The 19,181-nt window shown below is 43.4% G+C and overlaps 1 non-coding gene across 1 annotated transcript; it reads left to right on the top strand.

Annotated features, from left to right (window-relative positions):
* Nucleotides 1–11,594: 11,594 nt before the first annotated feature.
* Trnat-ugu (transfer RNA threonine (anticodon UGU)) lies at nt 11,595–11,669 on the top strand. The gene has a single exon. It is a non-coding gene; the product is annotated as a tRNA-Thr (tRNA).
* Nucleotides 11,670–19,181: the final 7,512 nt, after the last annotated feature.

Below are 19,181 nucleotides of genomic sequence, written 5' to 3'. Positions count from 1 at the left end.
GGTAATCAGAGGTGCAGAGAAGAATTCATTTAATTCGTTAGCTGACACATGAAAAGTAGTTTCCGATTTTGCCCTTCCGATCCCCAAGCTACGGAGATTCTTCCATAGAGTCGTGGGTGTCAGATCGCTGCATACAAGGGAGCGAGCGTGCCTGATTTTGGCATTGCGAATGCATTGTTTCACTCTGTTCCGTAGCTTTCTATATTCTTCGAAACGCTCGGTTTTCGGATCTGCCTTGAAACGCCTGTGGGCAGCATCCCTATTAGTCATCCTTTGACGTAATTCAGCTGTCAGCCATGGAGCAGGGCCGGCCGCGGTGGTCTCGCGGTTCTAGGCGCTGCAGTCCGGAACCGTGCGACTGCAACGGTCGCAGGTTCGAATCCTGCCTCGGGCATGGATGTGTGTGATGTCCTTAGGTTAGTTAGGTTTAAGTAGTTCTAAGTTCTAGGGGACTGATGACCACAGCTGTTAAGTCCCATAGTGCTCAGAGCCATTTGAACCATGGAGCAGGAGATTTTCTTACACGGACTGTGTGCACAGGTGCACGTTTGTCATAGAGGGCAGTGAGTTTAAAACAAGTTCATTAATTTTGCCGTCGATTGTAGGTTCTCTGACTATTTGATGCCATGAGATTTCTGAGCAATAAGCTGTTAGAGCGTCAAGGTCAATACGTTTCATGTTCCTACAAGTTATGTAACGCGAAAAGTCAAAAATCGATAAATAAATTTGAATTGTACTGCTCCTTACTGGCTGTTACATCAACGTAGAATCTTCTTCTGTATTCTACTATGGTGCTTTTTGTGTATCCGCATATCGCAGCACACGACATAGCTTTGCACACAAAAAATGTAACCGTTTCAGAGAAAAGAGCGGCCAATGTGACGATCTGACATTAAGTCGATTCGATAGCAAATGACGAAAAGGGGCGGATTTGTTAGGTTTTTACTACATATGAACACTTTTCTCATTGTACCCTGCAACGTGGCTGCTAGACCTCCCTGCATGCAAAATCTTAAGTTCCTAGCTCATGTCCAAGGCACCAAAGAAGGCTAAAAAGTCAAAAATCGATAAATAAACTTAAATTGTACTGCTTCTTACTAGCTATTACATCAACTTCGAAGCTTCTTCTGTGTTCTACTATGGTGCTTTTAGTGTCTCCGCATATCGCAGCACACGACATAGCTTTGCACGAGATAAATGTAATCGTTTCAGAGAGAAGAGCGGCCAATGTGACGATCTGACATTAAGTTGATTCGATAGCAAATGACGAAATCTGGCGGACTTCTTAGGTTTTTACTACATATGAACACTTTCCACATCCTCGTGTGCAACGTGGCTGCTGGTCCTCCCAGCATGGTAATCTTAAGGTCCTAGCTCATGTCCAAGGCATCAAAGCCGGCTAAAAAATCAACAACGATAACTAAACATGAACTGTACTGCTTCTTACTGGCTATTACATCAACTTAGAATCTTCTTCTGTGTTATATTATAGTACGTTTATTGTCTCCGCATATCACAGAACGCGACATAGCTTTGCCCACGATAAATGTAACCGTTTCAGAGAGAAGAGCGGCCATTGTGGCGATCTGGTATTTCGTCGATTCGATAGTAGATGCCGAAAACGGGAGGATTTCTTAAGTTTTTACTACATATGATCAGTTTTCACACATTCTCGTGTAACGTGGCTCCCAGACCTCGTTTCATGCAAAATCGTAACGTCGTCAGTCATATCCCTGGCGCCAAAGGCGGCTAATAAGTCAATAATCGATAGCTAAAACTTGAATTGTACTGCTCCTTACTGGCCGATTACATCAACTTAGAGCCGGCCGCGGTGGTCAAGAAGTTCAGGCGCTCAGTCCGGAACCGCGGGACTGCTACGCTCGGAGGTTTGAATCCTGCTCGGGCATGGATGTGTTTAATGTCCTTAGGTTAGTTAGGTTTAAGGAGTTCTACGCTCTAGGGGACTGATGACAACAGATGGTAAGTCCCATAGTGCTCAGAGCCATTTGAACCAATAACTTAGAAGCTTCTTCTGTGTTCTATGGAGTTGCTATTAGTGCCTCCGCATGCCGCAGCCAGCGACATAAGTTTCCAGACGATAAATGTAACTGTTTTATAGAGAAAAGCATCCAATGTGACGATATGTCATTACGTCGATTCGACGGCAATTGACGAAAACGGGACGATTTCTTAGGTTTTTACAACACATGAACACTTTTCCAATTCTATCGTGTACCGTGTCTTCCAGACTTCGTTTCATGCCAAATCTTAAGGTCGTCGGACATGTCTGAGGCACCAAAGCCGGATATTAAGTCAATAATCGATTACTAAAACTTGAATTTTACTGCTTCTTACTGGCTGATTACATCAACTTATAAGTTTCTTCTGTGTTTTACTGTGTTGCTATTAGTGCCTCCGCATACCGCAGCACACAAAGTAAGTTTGAAGACGATGGAGGTAACCGCTTCACAGAGAAATTTCAAATTCTGTGTCTGTGTCTATTGCCTGCTCATATTGTTTAAAGCAGGTTGCTCTAAATGCCCAGTGGATCTGATTCCCTTGATACCTATTCTAAACAATCTCGGATTGGTAAAGACCAAGCTCTGCTTATACTTATAGTCTGGGAAGTTGACATATCTTAGACAGTAAAATATGATGGTTAAAGATGTCCACTGAGTATTCCCATATACACTGAAGTTAGCTTTGAACAACAAATTATTAATCGGCCACCTACTCTTGACTCAATAGCTACTAAGATCTTTCACTAGTGAAGGAGGTGACGACGTTGTTATGTGCATTAGAGGCTTCTGTAGTTTGCTGAAAATGATGTGATATAATTGTGCCTTGTGATTTTCTGTGGAGTTCCAGAGTAAGTTCTATACTGGTGCAGGACATTCATTCGTGCTGTTCTCATTCGAGGCAATCCTGGATTCTGAATCTCAAGCACCAGAGGATTATAAACAGCAATGCAACCTCTGTCTTCCTGGCTGTGCACTATTTCAAAGTGCTCTGGTTGACAGTCTCTTCTCATTGTGCAGTGCTTGTAGATTATTGTAAATGGATTATCTGTAATATTTAGAACATCTCATTCTAAACTTTCTAAAGAACGAGACTTTTCTGTCATGACCACTTTTTGTGTGAGGTGATAAATACCAGGAATTTGATTGCATTTTGAGAACCTAATGGTAACTAACATTATTGTCTATGTAAATTAATGGAACTGGATTTTTCCTGAGGTCAGCAGTTTTCCGAAGGTCGTCGTTTTTCCCGAGATCGTCGTTTTTCCCAAGGTCGGCGTTTTTCCCTGAGGTCGGCGTTTTTCCCCGAGGTCGGCGTTTTTCCCCGAGGTGGGCGTTTTTCCCCGAGGTCGGCGTTTTTTCCCAACAGCGGCGTTTTTCCCCGATGTCGGCGTTTTTCCACGATGTCGTCTTTTTTTCCCAAGGTCGGCGTTTTTCCACGATGTCGTCGTTTTTCCCCAAGGTCGGCGTTTTACACCGAGGTCGGCGTTTTTCCCCGAGGTCGGCGTTTTTTCCCGAGGTCTGCGTTTTTGCCCCGAGGTCGGATCAAAGATTTTTTTTTCCCGAGGTCTAGAAATCTCTCGATATATTGAAAATCCAAAGTATTTTCATGTATGTAGACTATACTGTTATGTCATGTCATCTTGAAACATTTATCCGACCACTAGATAACGTTATTTATCGAGATAGCGATATATTTCGTTATATCTATTTATTTCGATAATCGTTTTCTTAGGGGTACAGATTTATTTTGAGACGTCCATATTATTCCCATTATCGATTCAATTCGATATATCGACTTATGTAGATGCGCACATTATATCATGATATCGATTTATTTCGAGATATCTATCTATGATGATGAGTCTATTTATTTCGAGGTATAGATTGATTTCGAGTGTCCGATTATATCGAGATATCGATTTATTTTGGTATACCGACACAATTCAGGTTGTCTATATATCTCCAGGTATCGATATATTTCCATGTATTGGTGTACTGCAGATATCGATTCTTCTCGAGATATCGATACATTTAGAGGTACCTACATATCTCTAGTAATCCATAAATTTCTAGATATCGCTATTTTTAGAGATATCTTTATATTACGTGGTACCAATATATTTCGAGATATCGATATATTTCTATACCTTGATTTATCTCGATATGTCGACTAGGATCGAGATTTCGGTCTATATGGTAAGCCGAAATGCGTCTAGATGTCGATATACTTCGGGATATCGACTCATTTCGATGTAGCGGTTTTTTGGAGGTGTCGATTTATTTCGAGGTTTCGATTTATTTCACGGTGTCGATTTATTTCGAGGTTGCGATATTTCGAGGTGGCGATTTATTTCGAGGTGGCGATTTATTTCGAGGTGTGGATTTATTTCGAGGTGTCGATGTATTTCTAGGTGACGATATATTTAGATGTTACTTGTCGACTGCATCAGCTTAGAACCTATTTCGTACAGAGTGGTGCGACTGCATACCTCAGCAGGCGACATTGATATCCAGACGATGAATTTTACCGTTTCCGAGAGAAAAGCGTGCGATGTGAGGAATTGGCACTACTTCATTATGAAAACAAATGACGAAAACGTGAGGTTTTCTTCGGTTTTTCTGCCACTGCTGCCAACTTTCAGCCCACCCCCTCCTCCCCTTCCCCAGTCGTGGCGATCAGCTGGTGTGATGGAAATGGACACAGGAAAGTAATAACGTTCCATGAAATCCCATTCTAGGGACGTTCAAGGGTAAATGTTCCAGACGGTTTATTTGCATTAAGACACGCATACTGGGCATCTACAATGTCACATCTGCCAGATCGTTTCTATTGTCAACAGTGGAAAACAAAACAGCATACTGAAGAAGCCATAGTGAGACGCGGTTTCTGGTAGACGAAATAATAGGAATACTCTAGCCATTGATAATGATGATCTAATGAGAATTCTGTTACTGTTTTGAAAGATGCATTTAAATATGCATTGAACGTAGCTCCAAATTATTTTGATAATTATAATTGCGGTATTATGAATCTACATTGGAGATTTTGTAATGCAAAACATTTCGATCTGAGAATACTTTACGTGATAGTACGGCAATGACCTTGTGTGTCATTAGGGTAAAGTTAATTTGCCGCCATTAACATAAAATTTATCCGCCATTAACGTAAAATCTATTTTTCAGCGTACTGCAATAAGGACTCACTTCAGATGATTGGACAATTAAAGAGAACTCAAACCGTTATTTTAATAGTATTCGTAGGTCCAATGCAGCATTTACCGTGGACAGTCCCTGAGCCTAGACTGTCAGTTTTATGTAGGGAGTACTACTTTAAAAAAGCACTCCGTGTTCAGGTCACAAGTGGCCAATCAGGACCATCCGACCGCCACGTCATTCTCACTGAGGGTGGAGGAGGAGCTGGCTCTCCCACTCGTTGTGGTAGTTTCCTTTGACTGGAGCCGCTACTATTCGGACGAGTAGTTCCTCAATTGGCATCGGAAGGCTGAGTGCAACCCGAAAAATGCCAACAGCGCATAGCGGCCCATATGGTCACCCATCCAAGTGCCGACCACGCCCGAAAGTGCTAAACTTCAGTGATCTGACGGGAACCGGTGTATCCACTGCGGCAAGGCCATTGCCCCTACCACTTTTCATGATATTTTTGATCGTAGTTCAGGTCTGATGGCTGGAAAGAATGGACGTTTACCATGTTATGCACATTTATATTTTCACTACGTCGACACAGCTGGTCCAATTACGACCACAGGTGATGGTAGCCATAATGATCGTGCCAAGCATCCCGTGTACATTAGTTACACCCAAGTGTGTGGGCATCACAGCATTCGTGACATTTAAGTTTGTTACTTCTTTGCTACTATATTCGCAATAAATTTTGCAGACAGTATCCGCATATGACGGTGAATGTACCTAAAAAATTATATCATTGCACGACACATGTTTCAGGAGATACGTCATAAAAACTCAGGACAAGGCCAGACGCTGCATAGTACGGACGTGGACGCACAGCTCTAAATAAATGCCTGGTCAACACCAAGCTTTTCCGCTAATCATCTACACTCCTGGAAATGGAAAAAAGAAAACATTGACACCGGTGTGTCAGACCCACCATACTTGCTCCGGACACTGCGAGAGGGCTGTACAAGCAATGATCACACGCACGGCTTAGCGGACACACCAGGAACCGCGGTGTTGACCGTCGAATGGCGCTAGCTGCACAGCATTTGTGCACCGCCGCCGTCAGTGTCAGCCAGTTTCCCGTGGCATACGGAGCTCCATCGCAGTCTTTAACACTGGTAGCATGCCGCGACAGCGTGGACGTGAACCGTATGTGCAGTTGACGGACTTTGAGCGAGGGCGTATAGTGGGCATGCGGGAGGCCGGGTGGACGTACCGCCGAATTGCTCAACACGTGGGGTGTGAGGTCTCCACAGTACATCGATGTTGTCGCCAGTGGTCGGCGGAAGGTGCACGTGCCCGTCGACCTGGGACCGGACCGCAGCGACGCACGGATGCACGCCAATACCGTAGGATCCTACGCAGTGCCGTAGGGGACCGCACCGCCACTTCCCAGCAAATTAGGGACACTGTTGCTCCTGGGGTATCGGCGAGGACCATTCGCAACCGTCTCCATGAAGCTGGGCTACGATCCCGCACACCGTTAGGCCGTCTTCCGCTCACGCCCCAACATCGTGCAGCCCGCCTCCAGTGGTGTCGCGACAGGCGTGAATGGAGGGACGAATGGAGACGTGTCGTCTTCAGCGATGAGAGTCGCTTCTGCCTTGGTGCCAATGATGGTCGTATGCGTGTTTGGCACCGTGCAGGTGAGCGCCACAATCAGCACTGCATACGACCGAGGCACACAGGGCCAACACCCGGCATCATGGTGTTGGGAGCGATCTCCTTCACTGGCCGTACACCTCTGGTGATCGTCGAGGGGACACTGAATAGTGCACGGTACATCCAAACCGTCATCGAACCCATCGTTCTACCATTCCTAGACCGGCAAGGGAACTTGCTGTTCCAACAGGACAATGCACGTCCGCATGTATCCTGTGCCACCCAACGAGCTCTAGAAGGTGTAAGTCAACTACCCTGGCCAGCAAGATCTCCGGATCTGTCCCCCATTGAGCATGTTTGGGACTGGATGAAGCGTCGTCTCACGCTGTCTGAACGTCCAGCGCGAACGCTGGTCCAACTGAGGCGCCAGGTGGAAATGGCATGGCAAGCCGTTCCACAGGACTACATCCAGCATCTCTACGATCGTCTCCATGGGAGAATAGCAGCCTGCATTGCTGCTAAAGGTGGATCTACACTGTACTAGTGCCGACATTGTGCATGTTCTGTTGCTTGTGTCTATGTGCCTGTGGTTCTGTCACTGTGATCATGTGATGTATCTGACCCCAGGAATGTGTCAATAAAGTTTCCCCTTCCTGGGACAATGAATTTACGGTGTTCTTATTTCAATTTCCAGGAGTGTATAAAGATAAAAAATCCCCAATATTGTCTACCAGCGTATTTTTGAAAAACCTTTATTTTGTCATCCATTTTTTTCCTGTAAAAATCGTAAAAGCCGTGCATCATTGTGTTTTTAAAAATCGTTTCTTATTGTCATCTCTTTTTATGTATTTTAAACCATCTATCGCTTGTGTAACCTGTGGCTACAAGTCCATTCCCTTTATGGTTTAATCGAAATAATAAACAACGTAAAAAAGTGTGGGTCAATTTCTTCCTCATTTTTCGGAACTTCTGATAATAGTAAATCGTTGGCTCTTTGAGGGCGTGGTAGGTACATAAAAGAGATTAGTGTAAGATTAGAATTTGGGTTAGATGCAGTGCCAGGAGGTTCTGTTTCTATCTGGCTAGCTTCAGAGTACTTCACCATCTACTAAGTGATGCGTTTCATTGTGAATGGTGTGTTCTGTGCTAGGTCTACCCTTTACTGCACAATGCTGTTCCTTCGATGCTATTAAAACCAGGATGTTATCAAAATATATGCACAGTGGCAGACTGGAGTCTGCAGAAATATTTCCAGTGGTGGGGAGGGGCGAAGGCGCGTCGGGGCTGGAGTGCATGATTCTGAAACTGGCACTCTGTGTACAAATCAGCTGGTCAGTTACGAGGTGCATCAAGCTACAAGACCCTAACTCTATAAGCGCTACAACTGGTCAAAGCTAAGGTTTATCAGTATTGTGGAGAATTCTTATCTGGAAGAGTATACTGTAATGAATAAAAACTCTTTACTCCAGATTCCAGGGAGGGTTGGGGGCGATGGGTGAAAGTGCCCTTTTGCCTATCCTCCCCTACCCACCTCCTCCCCTCCCCCTCCCCTCCCTCTCCCCTCCCCCTCCCCTCCCCCTCCCCTCCCCCTCCCCTCCCCCTCCCCAATGGCTGGCCCGTTCATTTTGAGAACATCAGAGCTGCAGTAACCTTTCTGAGAAACTGTTCTTGATGTCCTTGTGCGTCAATCTTACCACTCAGAACACCAGTGGGAATGTTGGTTATCGCTGAAACAACTGGTTTTCGGCTCTTATCAGTTTCCCAAACCTTCTTTAAGCTAATTGTTAAAACCCGTCACAATACCAGTTCTTGTAATAACATTTTATAGAAATGTTTTTCGTTGTATATCCTCACCATCGGTACTGAATTTACTGTAAAAGTACTTGCTCACATTTCGGAACTTCCGTTCATAGTAAATCGATACTATTTGAAGCCGTGGTAGACACGAGTCTAGTGTGCTTCACCTTCAGCACCTTCTGTGTCAGTCTCGGTTAATATGTCGCTGATTTCACAACGAACAGTTCGTTGTCTACTGAGTATACTGTCTGTTGCACGACACTATCCCTCCCACGCTGCTAAATGTAGGTCGTCGGCAAAATATGACTGCAGTGGAACAAGGGCGTCTGCAGAAATTTCCCCAGGAGGTGGTGGTGGCATTGGTAGTGGTGTGTGTGTGTGTGTGTGTGTGTGTGTGTGTGTGTGTGTGTGTGTGTGTGTGTGTGTGTGTGTGTGTGTGTGTGTGGAGGACTATTACTATGAAACTCACACAGTCCAGACTGCCAAGGAAAATAAACCTTGAGATTTGGAAAGGGTGTTGATCTTATACCGCTTATACTGCATATTTCAAAATTCCACCTCTAAGGGGGAGACGCAGGACATGAAAGGATTTCTGAATCATGTAGCTATTAAGGTAATTTTGAAGCTAGGCATACGAACATTTGTATCTGGTTTCTAGGTCAGAAATAAAGAAATATGTGTTCCAGTATCTTTGGGAATTTAACCTCTATGAGGTGAAATAGTGGATGAACATTTTATTTTGAGATAAATAATTATGGAAGAACTATGAAAGTATTTTTAAGGCTACAGCTACGATAATTGGTATTTGACTTCAAGGCTACAAATAAGAAAATACGTGTTTCGGTGTTTTTGGAAGTTCAACCCCTAAGGGGATGAAATAGAGTGAGCTGGTGCGTTTCTGGCCCCAGTTTCCGTCGATCGTTGTTTCGATCTTTGAGTCGCGGTCCAGAGGACACTGCTCCCTAAGCGACTGTAGTAGTTCTCTGTGCAGCCCAACATCGGGCTTACCGCGCTTACACTGGACACAGTTGCCAACAAATCGCCTGCCATCGCGATATAGGTTGGGCCAAAACATGTGTTCCCGAACTCTGTTCAAGGTCTTGTAGAACCCCAAATGACCCCCGTCCGCCGACTCGTGGAAATATCTGAGTGCCATGCTAACTCGTTCCTGTGGAATACAGACCTTCACTTGGCCACGGTTGGCTCCCCCTTTACACAAGAGGCCCGCACGAAGGCAACAGCTAGTGACGACGTCGCCATCCACAAACTGCTGCATATTCGGTCCCCACCCGGCGTCCTCGGCCTGTTTGCCGGCTAAGTCGAAGAAGAAGCCGGGTGTCTCGGAGAGAAGGAAATTCACTCCCAGATCCGGCTCCACGTTTCTGAAAATGGTTCATTATGAAAGCATTATGAAAGCATATCTGACAATTCGTATTCGGCTAATCTGTTACAATTTTTAAAAACTACGTGTTTCACTGGTTTTTAACTTCGAGCATAAGGGGATGAAAATTTTAATGAAATATTTATTGCGTTATATTAAAATATTTTAAATCTGCATCTACGAAAACCGGTATTTCACTTCTCAATTAGATATAAAGAAATATGCGTTATACAAACAAGAATACAAACGGCTTGATTAACAAAAACCTTGGACCCCAGCTGTCAGCATTGCTTTTTGGTCATTCAGCAAAAGACCATGCTTCAACGGCGTTAAGTTTAGAAAAGTTTAGAAAGTGTTGCAGTTTATAAAAGACATAAAAAAACGATTAAAGAAAAAATGCTTTGCAGACCATGAACGGTCTAAGTAAGTAAAGAAGCGGATGATAAGCTAGCTCTTTATGCAAATAAGTTGGTCAGTTTAAGTTCCGAGACATGTCATGCAGCAGGAACGGAATCCTATAGTTGCTACGATTGGCTAAAGGAAAAGTTTTGCAGAATCACGCGAAATCACTTCTGCAAGTGGCTGAGAATCTCGTAATGAATAAAAATTGTGTACTGAGAATTCCAAGGTGGGAGAGGCGAGATTCCTCCCCCCCCCCCCCTTCCCCCTTCTCAGAATCCTATCCTTCTTTACCTACAGCAAAAAATAAATAAATAAATAAAACTAGAGAAATTTCTACTGTGAAACTATTTGCATACAAGAGAACGGCCATTAAAATTTAACTCTTCAAAGTTTTAAGCCCTGCCCCGTTCGAAAATTCAATTTCTTTGTAGTTGCATTTTTTAAAGGTGTACTTGTCTAGACTCCTGGAACGGAAAGGTTTTTTTTTTTTTTTAATCCGTGCTTTACAAAAGTTTCTACAGTCCATTGTTTGAAGCAGTGTCACAGCTGCCATGAGCCGCGCGGGGTGCCCGCCATGTGTCCAACGCCTTGTCACGGTTCGCGCGGCTCCCCCCGTTGGAGGTTCGAGTCCTCCCTCGGGCATGGTTGTGTGTGTGTTGTCCTTAGCATAAGTTACTGTAAGTAGTGTGCAAACATACGGACTGATGGTTCAAATGGCTCTGAGCACTTTGGGACTTAACATCTGAGGTCATCAGTTTCCTAGAACTTAGAACGACTTAAACGTAACTAAATTAAGGACATCACACACATCCATGCTCGAGGCAGGATTTGAACCTGCGACCGTAGCGGTCGCGTGGCTCCCGACTGAAGTGCCTACAACCGCTCGGCCACATCGGCCGGTCTATCATGTATTCTAGAAGAGCTGCACGGTCGTCAGTGGCGCCTGTTCTTTCGAGAGCAGTTACTATCTTCATATCTATGGTTAAACGTTACCCAGCCATTGACCTTCGTCTGTGCGAATGCGCACAGGTTGCCGGAACTCTTACGGGAATCGTCACCTTAGTGTGAGCCAGTAATGAGTGGATGGACAAATACCTATTAAGTACATTACGTAATCGGATTGTGGGCGGTTCGGGGTGTGAGTCTCACGGGAAGCGTGCGAGGGATAAATTCCTGCAGTCGTGCTGTTCATTTGTGCCCTCGATAGCTCAGATGGATTGAGCGTCTGCCTTGTAAGCAGGAGATCCTGGGTTCGAGTCCCAGTAGCGGCACACTTTTCAGCTGTCCCCATCGAAGTATATCAACAACACCTGTCGGCAGCTGAGGGTTTCAATTAATTATCAGTTGTGTAGGTGATTCGATGAACCCTTTGCCAGGCACTTATATGTGTTTTGCAGGGTATCCATATAGATGTAGATGATAACTCGTCCCGTGTCGCACGTGCTCAAAAGGATTCATACTGCAGAATGCATGCAAACATACTCACCGAAAATACGGACGAATATCAAGTGCAGGCTGCCGAGTGCTGCATATCCAGCTTAGACAGATCGGCTTTTCCTGCCAAGAAGAACAGGAAGTTGCTGTCTAGGAACAATCAGAGGTAGAGGAAGGGCTGATAAATACTCCTTGAATTGCAGACTAAACGTAAATAACGAAAATACATTTTTGGTAAAAATTGGTCAAAACATAATCGTTTGCCCTCCGTATTGGATTAGCTGTTTTGAATATTGAAAATCTGACTTCAGATTCGTTTTCAGCGACATTAAGAATATATGTGTAACACTCAGTTCATGCAAATCGAAGTAATAATATAACTAAATGTTTTCCCTAAACTTTGAACACTTTTTTTTTCGAGTAACGATTTTCTCAGAACGGCATGCAGCATAAATTAAAAGTGGTTCGATCTCTTAACTTCTACCTCTGACCCCTAAAAGTAAACACTTTTCTTAGGAACTTATAGCTATAATATGACATTTGTTAATATTAACTAATTTTTGTGTAGGCATAAGGAGTGAAACAAACCCCTCAAAATCGAACTCAAAGTTCGAATTAGCACTGTATCGTTAAATTTAAGGTTGTTTCATTGCGGTTAGGTATGCGCTCCCATTAATTTTATGTATTATCGACTGATGTTATCCATTTTCAAGTTCAGAGAAATAATGTAGTATCAACTGATGTTACCCATTTTTGAATTCAGGTAACATCTGAGGTGCCACACTGCACGCACTCTGCGTACTCCAGTCTCGCAAGCCCTTGATCAAATCATAATTACGGCCGCCATTTTTCATTGAAAATCTAAAATTAAGCTCATAGTATAGTCACTCGTAATTCCCAAACAGATCGTTCGAATGTATTTTCATTGTCTCAAAAAAAATTTCAAATTTACCCTTTTTTGCTCATTTGTATGAGAACCTGGCCGTAACGCCGGAATATAGTCACTAGATTTTTTTTCAGAGACGCTGTACGTTCTCGAGAAGACTTTCGTTCTGCGCGTGTCGAAGGACATTCCTCAGATATTACTGTGTGTGTGCTACTCAGTCGTGCCATTTAAGTGTACATCTTTGCATAGTTTTCCTTTCACGGTGTAAACAGTGTTCCGCTCAGTTGCTAACTGGCCAGTGAGTGGTTCCGAAGGTGTGGGATTTGCGGTGCGTTCGGTCTGCTAGGACGACAGCAGACTAGCGTGGTGCGATGGCAGAAGCAGACACTGAGGGAGCTAGCTGCTGGGACGCCAGCGAACAATTTATGCCAAGTAAGACGAAGAGGACTATTCTAAAATTACGAGCCGTCTCAAAAGTGTTTACCATTGGTAAATCTTGCAGTTGAGTCTGACAAAACTGGCAGTTTTGCCTAGAGATACATTACAGAGAGAGATACAGGAAATCCCCCCCACCCCCTCAATGAATTTTTGGTTGTGATGACAGGCCGATTGGTAGTGTAGCCCGAGATCTAAGTTAGGTTGGAAGGTGGTAATTTGATTGAGAGTTGTTTACGCCAACGATTACGAATGCCGACTAAACGTTGTGCGAGCAGATTGCCCTGTAGCGTAGCCTAGTGTTTCCGTCCGCGCCACATTTAACACACTTTCTCTAACTGTGTACAAGTGTCTCACAACAGCCACGATAACTACGTTTCTGGTGGGGGGAGGGTAGTGTCCACTATGTAACTTTCACTGCAAATTTTAGTAACAGCATAAACTAACCGAAATAGAAGCGTAATTTTAACTATATTTCCTTTTGTGGGAAAATAATGTTTCTCCTCTTTCGGCAGCAACTGTAATATGTAGGCGACTTATTAGTTTTTTTAAACTATGAATCATGATAATAGACGCAGTGCTTTTTTTACGTTACTTGATTTGTGGTCTATAGTAAACCATGCAACGAATTGGTAAATTCTTTGAAGTTTGACGTGTGTTACATAGACGACGTCTGCAATGTTCGTAAGGCCAAGTTTGCATATATTCGGTGTCTGTTTTTTTTGGCCATGTACTGTATAATTAAGGGGAGGAGGATTATGTTCAAGGAGCAGTGCATTAGCAGTCTATGGAGAAATTGAGAATTTGGATCTAACGAACGGCATGCTCGGGCAGTTTGTGCTATTATGTTGACCACTGCGTAATTCGGACACAGTGATCATTGCCTCTCCCTAATAACCAGGGGACTCGGGTGCTAATGCTGGTCTGGCACGAATTTTCAACAGTGCCCATTGACTAAAGTCTGTGCCCATTGTCAGCTAATATCATTGTTTCGGTGTTAAATTGTATTTTGTTCACGATACGTCGTTTAGCTTTTTCATGGATAACAGCTTTGAAAGGCGTACAGGTTGTAATGATATTCGCTTGTCGTTAGTCCAAGGCAACTATAGCGATTTATAAACACAGTTGTAGTTCGTATTAAGCCTACATACTTAATAGTGTCCTGTGTTTCTTTACCAAGAACTACTTCGTAAGTAATTCCCCTGTAGTCGTATTTTGTTTTAGTATTTTGTTTAAATATTTATAGACTGCAGGCTTGGATGAAATATGAAATACATGTCCGAAGTTCCTGTTCATACTGCAGATACTGTTTCATCCGTACTAGGGGCCAAAACATTTCATCTAATACAGAAGGACACAATTTGTCTCGAGATTTAGCAATTTTTCGTAATAGAGGCCTTGCTTCGATATATTTTTCTCTAATTCTTGTTTGGATTTAATCTTAAAACACACTAACTCTTCCACCACTTATTCGATATGTGGTTTCATCCCTTTCGTAGCCTAGAGTTCCTAAACGGTCGATAATATTAATGATTTCCTTTCTCAATTTTATTTTCTGTAAAATCTCCTGTTTATGGTTATTGCTAACATGTTTCACGTTCTCACTTTTATTATTTTTATTTTTCTAGTTTTGTGACTGGTAGCCAAATTTTCTTTGAATCTGGTTTTTAATTCTGAAATAGTAACAGTTGAAGGTCAAGAGAAGATTGCGATCTATTTGAGGAGAGTGGCTTGGAGATTTTTTATAATAGACGTACACAGGTCATGGGGATCCTTACCTATATAAATTTACTTCGAGTGTGATGTATCCCATTCTCTTGTCATGATCTCGGCTGTATCGTAGCACATTGTCTCGGTTAGGTTGGAGATTTTAGTTGAGAGTTGCCGAAGTCAACGAAAGTGATTACAAAGTAAAGACTGTGCTAACAGAACGATCTGTAGCGTAGGCCAACACGTTCTTTCTGTCCTTTTAAAGCCTCTTTTAATTAAAAATAACTAAAGCTGCAAGATACAATCACAAAAACTGTGTTAGGTAATAGAGTAATCCCAGACTATTCTTGTGTAAGTTGCGTGCGTACACTATTTTTTTTTGTCAGTGAATATACATTTTTTTACTCGTTTGCTGGATTCCCGTTTTCCGGCGAAAAACGTTTTTCCTGTGAAGGGCCCATTAGCTTGTCGGTTATATTTGTGACTTTCTCGACGGTCAGTAATTTCGTGATAGTCCATCCACCGGCGTCATTGTTAACATCTAATATAGATTTAAGTATTAGGAAGGCTAATATGAAGCTAATGCATGAGTAGGTCTAATAATTAATAAAAATAGGAATGTGGGTAAGCTACTACAAACAGCATAGTGAATGCATTGTTGTGGCCAAGATAGCCACGAATCTCACGCCTACCAAAGTCGTAAAAGTAGTCCTCAGATGATGAAGAAATTGATGGAATGTGTGATGAGATAAAAGAAATCATTCAGATAGTGATGGGAGATGAAAATTTAATATTAATGGGTGACTGGAATTCGACAGTAGGAAATGGAAGAAAAGGAAACGTAGTAGGTGAATATGGAATGGGGGTAAAAAATGAAAGAGGAAGCCGCCTGGTAGGCTTTTGCCCAGAGCATAACTTAATCATAGCTAACACTTGGTTCAAAAATCATGAAAGAAGGTTGTTTACGTGAAAGAGACCTGGAGATACTGCAATATTTCATATAGATTATATAATGGTAAGACAGAGATTTAGGAACCAGATTTTAAATTGTATGACATTTCCAGGGGCAAATGTGGACTCTGATCACAATATATTGATTATGAACTGTAGATTAAAACTGAAGAAACTGTAAAAAGGTGGGAATTTAAGGAGATGGGACCTGAAAGAACTGACAGTATCAGAAGTTGTACAGTGTTTCAGGAAGAGCATTAGGGAACAATCTACAGGAATGGGGGAAAGTAATACAGTGTGATGGCGGATCTGAGTGGTGTACTGTCAAGGGGGCCGCTCCAGTCCCTTATTTATATAAATGATATGCCCTCAAGTACTACGGGTAACTCTAAAATATTTCTGTTTGGTGATGACACTAGCTTGGTAGTAAAGGATGTTGTGTGCAACATTGACTCCGTTTCAAGTAGTGCAGTACATGACCTCAGTCCATGGCTTGTAGAAAATAAACTAACGTTAAATCACAGTAAGATTCAGTTTTTACAGTTTCTAACACACAATTCAACAAAACCTGACGTTTTAATCTCACAGCATGGGCGTATGATTAGTGAAACTGAACGGTTCAAATTCCTAGGTGTTCAAATAAATAGTAAGGTGTTGTGGAAAGCCCACGTTCAGGATCTTGTTCAAAGACTTAATACTGCCATTTTCACTATTCAAACGGTACCGAAAGTGAGTGATACTTCGACAAGTAAATTAGTCTACTTTGCTTATTTCCATTCACTTATGTCGCATGGTATTATGTTTTTGGGTAACTCTTCCCATTCTAGAAGGATATTTTTGGCTCAGAAACTGGAGGTTCGGGCAAAAAGTGGTGTGAGTTCATTAAACTCTTGTCGACCTCTGTTCAGGGAGTCTGGGTATTTTGACGTTGGCCTCTCAATATGTATATTCCTTATTGTCGTTTCTTGTTACCAATATTAGTTTATTTCCAACAATAAGTAGCTTTCACTCGGTTAATACTCGGGAGAAATCAAACCTCCATTTGGATCGGACTTCCTTAACTCTTGTGCAGAAATGTGTGCAGTATACTGCTGCATCCATTTTCAATAAGCTGCCACTCGAATTCAAAAATCTTAGCAGTAATCCACGCGCTTTCAAATCGAAACTGGAGGTTTTCCTCATGGGTCACTCCTTCTATTCTGTCGAGGAGTTAATTGAAAAATTAAGCTGATTCTCATTGTACTGCTGATAGCGTTTGCTTAAACTTATGGACTGATTTTCTCTCAGGTTCATGAATATGTATTTTTATCTCTTATTACTTTTATGTTGTAAGTTCATGTGTCGCCCTAACCGCCGTCTGCTTCACGTCTGCTGTGCAGCGAGCTACCTTAATTTAAGTATTAACTGTATTTTTCTTACTTGTCACTTCTTCTTCCGTGTGTTTTTGCTTTTAGGAAGCTTTAATTGTCGAGTGCTAGTAATAGAGTTACATAGATTTTGTGTTTGTTTTGAATACAGTCAGAGAGTGTCCTTGTAGTCAGCCATAGTGCCAGTAGTGCTAGTGTTTGTTTCGAATGCAGTCCAGAGACAGGTAGTGCTATTTTCATTGTTTTCTACAAGAAGAGGTTAGCAATCACAGTTTAGTCAGTAATCAGCCGCCCTTAATGAATTAGCAGTCTACTTAAAAGTTGATTAAGTCTCTTCAGTAAATTGATTCCTTAGGATGGATAGGATGTGTGACTTATGTGTACGGACGCTGGCCACTCTTCGCGAACAGCTGAGCGTGTTGATGGCCGCGGTCAGCCGTCTTCAGGCTGCTGCCCCGGAGTGTAGCGGCAGTGGGGAGTCTGGTGCGTCGCGTGGTGCACCCCAGGTGTTAGATGCTTCACCCACTGTCCCTGCTGTCGAGACATCTTCGCGGGTACCGGGCGCGGCTGGCCACCCTCTCCCCAAGGGGAGTGGCGGGTTCAGCGGCGTTCGCGGCGCACGAGGCGGAGGGTCAATGTGGAGGCTGGCCGTGTGGCATCGCCCGCTCTGCCTGTGAATGGACATGTGGCTGCTCCTTCAGCAAGGTCCGAGCAGGCACACGGGGGGAGGGGTTTATTAGTTATTGGGAGCTCCAACGTTAGGCGGGTGATGGAGCCCCTTAGGGAAATAGCGGAAAGGTCGGGGAAGAAGGCCAGTGTTCACTCTGTCTGCTTGCCGGGGGGTCTCATCCGAGATGTGGAGGGGGCCCTACCGGCGGCGATAGAGAGCACTGGGTGCACCCGACTGCAAATTGTTGCTGATGTCGGCACCAATGACTCCTGCCGTCTGGGTTCAGAGGTCATCCTCAGTTCGTACAGGCGGTTGGCGGAGTTGGTGAAGGCAGAAAGCCTCGCTCGCGGGGTGGAATCAGAGCTGACTATTTGTAGTATCGTTCCTAGAACCGATCGCGGTCCTCTGGTTTGGAGCCGAGTGGAAGGCTTAAACGAGGCTCAGACGATTCTGCGGAGAGCTGGGGTGCAAATTTCTCGACCTCCACAATGGGGTGGAGAAATGTAGGGTCCCCCTGAATAGGTCAGGCGTGCACTACACGCCGGAAGCGGCTACAAGGGTAGCGGAGTACGTGTGGAGTGCACATGTGGTTTTTTTTTTAGGTTAGAGAATTCCCTCCCTAGGCCCGACAAGACGCCTCCTGAGACGCGGCAAGGCAGGAGTAGGCAAAATGCAACAGGGAATAACAATATTAATGTGCTAATAGTAAACTGCAGGAGTGTCTATAGAAAGGTACCAGAATTGCTCTCATTAATAAACGGTCACAACGCCCATATAGTACTAGGGACAGAAAGTTGGCTGAAACCACATGTAAACAGTAATGAAATCCTAAACTCAGCTTAGAATGTATATCGCAGAGAAAGGCTGGACAGTAAAGGGGGAGGTGTGTTTATAGCGATAAGAAGTGCAATAGTATCGAAGGAAATTGACGGAGATTCTAATTGTGAAATGATTTGGGTGAAGGTCACGGTTAAAGCAGGCTCAGACATGGTAATTGGATGTCTCTATAGGCCCCAGGCTCAGCAGCTGTTGTGGCTCAGCACCAGAAGAATAATTTGGAAAATATTTCGAGTAGATTTCCCCACCATGTTATAGCTCTAGGTGGAGATTTTAATTTGCTGGATATGGACTGGGAGACTCAAACGTTCATAACGGGTGGCAGGGACAGAGAATCCAGTGAAATATTTTTAAGTGCTTTATCTGAAAACTACCTTGAGCAGTTAAACACAGAACCGACTCGTGGCGATAATATATTAGATCTTCTGGTGACAAAGAGACCCGACATATTTGAATCAGTTAATGCAGAACAGGGAATCAGCGATCATAAAGC

This window comes from Schistocerca gregaria, unplaced genomic scaffold (assembly GCF_023897955.1).
Source record: "Schistocerca gregaria isolate iqSchGreg1 unplaced genomic scaffold, iqSchGreg1.2 ptg000343l, whole genome shotgun sequence".
Classification (NCBI taxonomy): domain Eukaryota; kingdom Metazoa; phylum Arthropoda; class Insecta; order Orthoptera; family Acrididae; genus Schistocerca; species Schistocerca gregaria.
The sequence above is the reverse complement of the archived record's forward strand: the minus strand, read 5'-3'. Positions and strand labels throughout refer to the sequence as shown.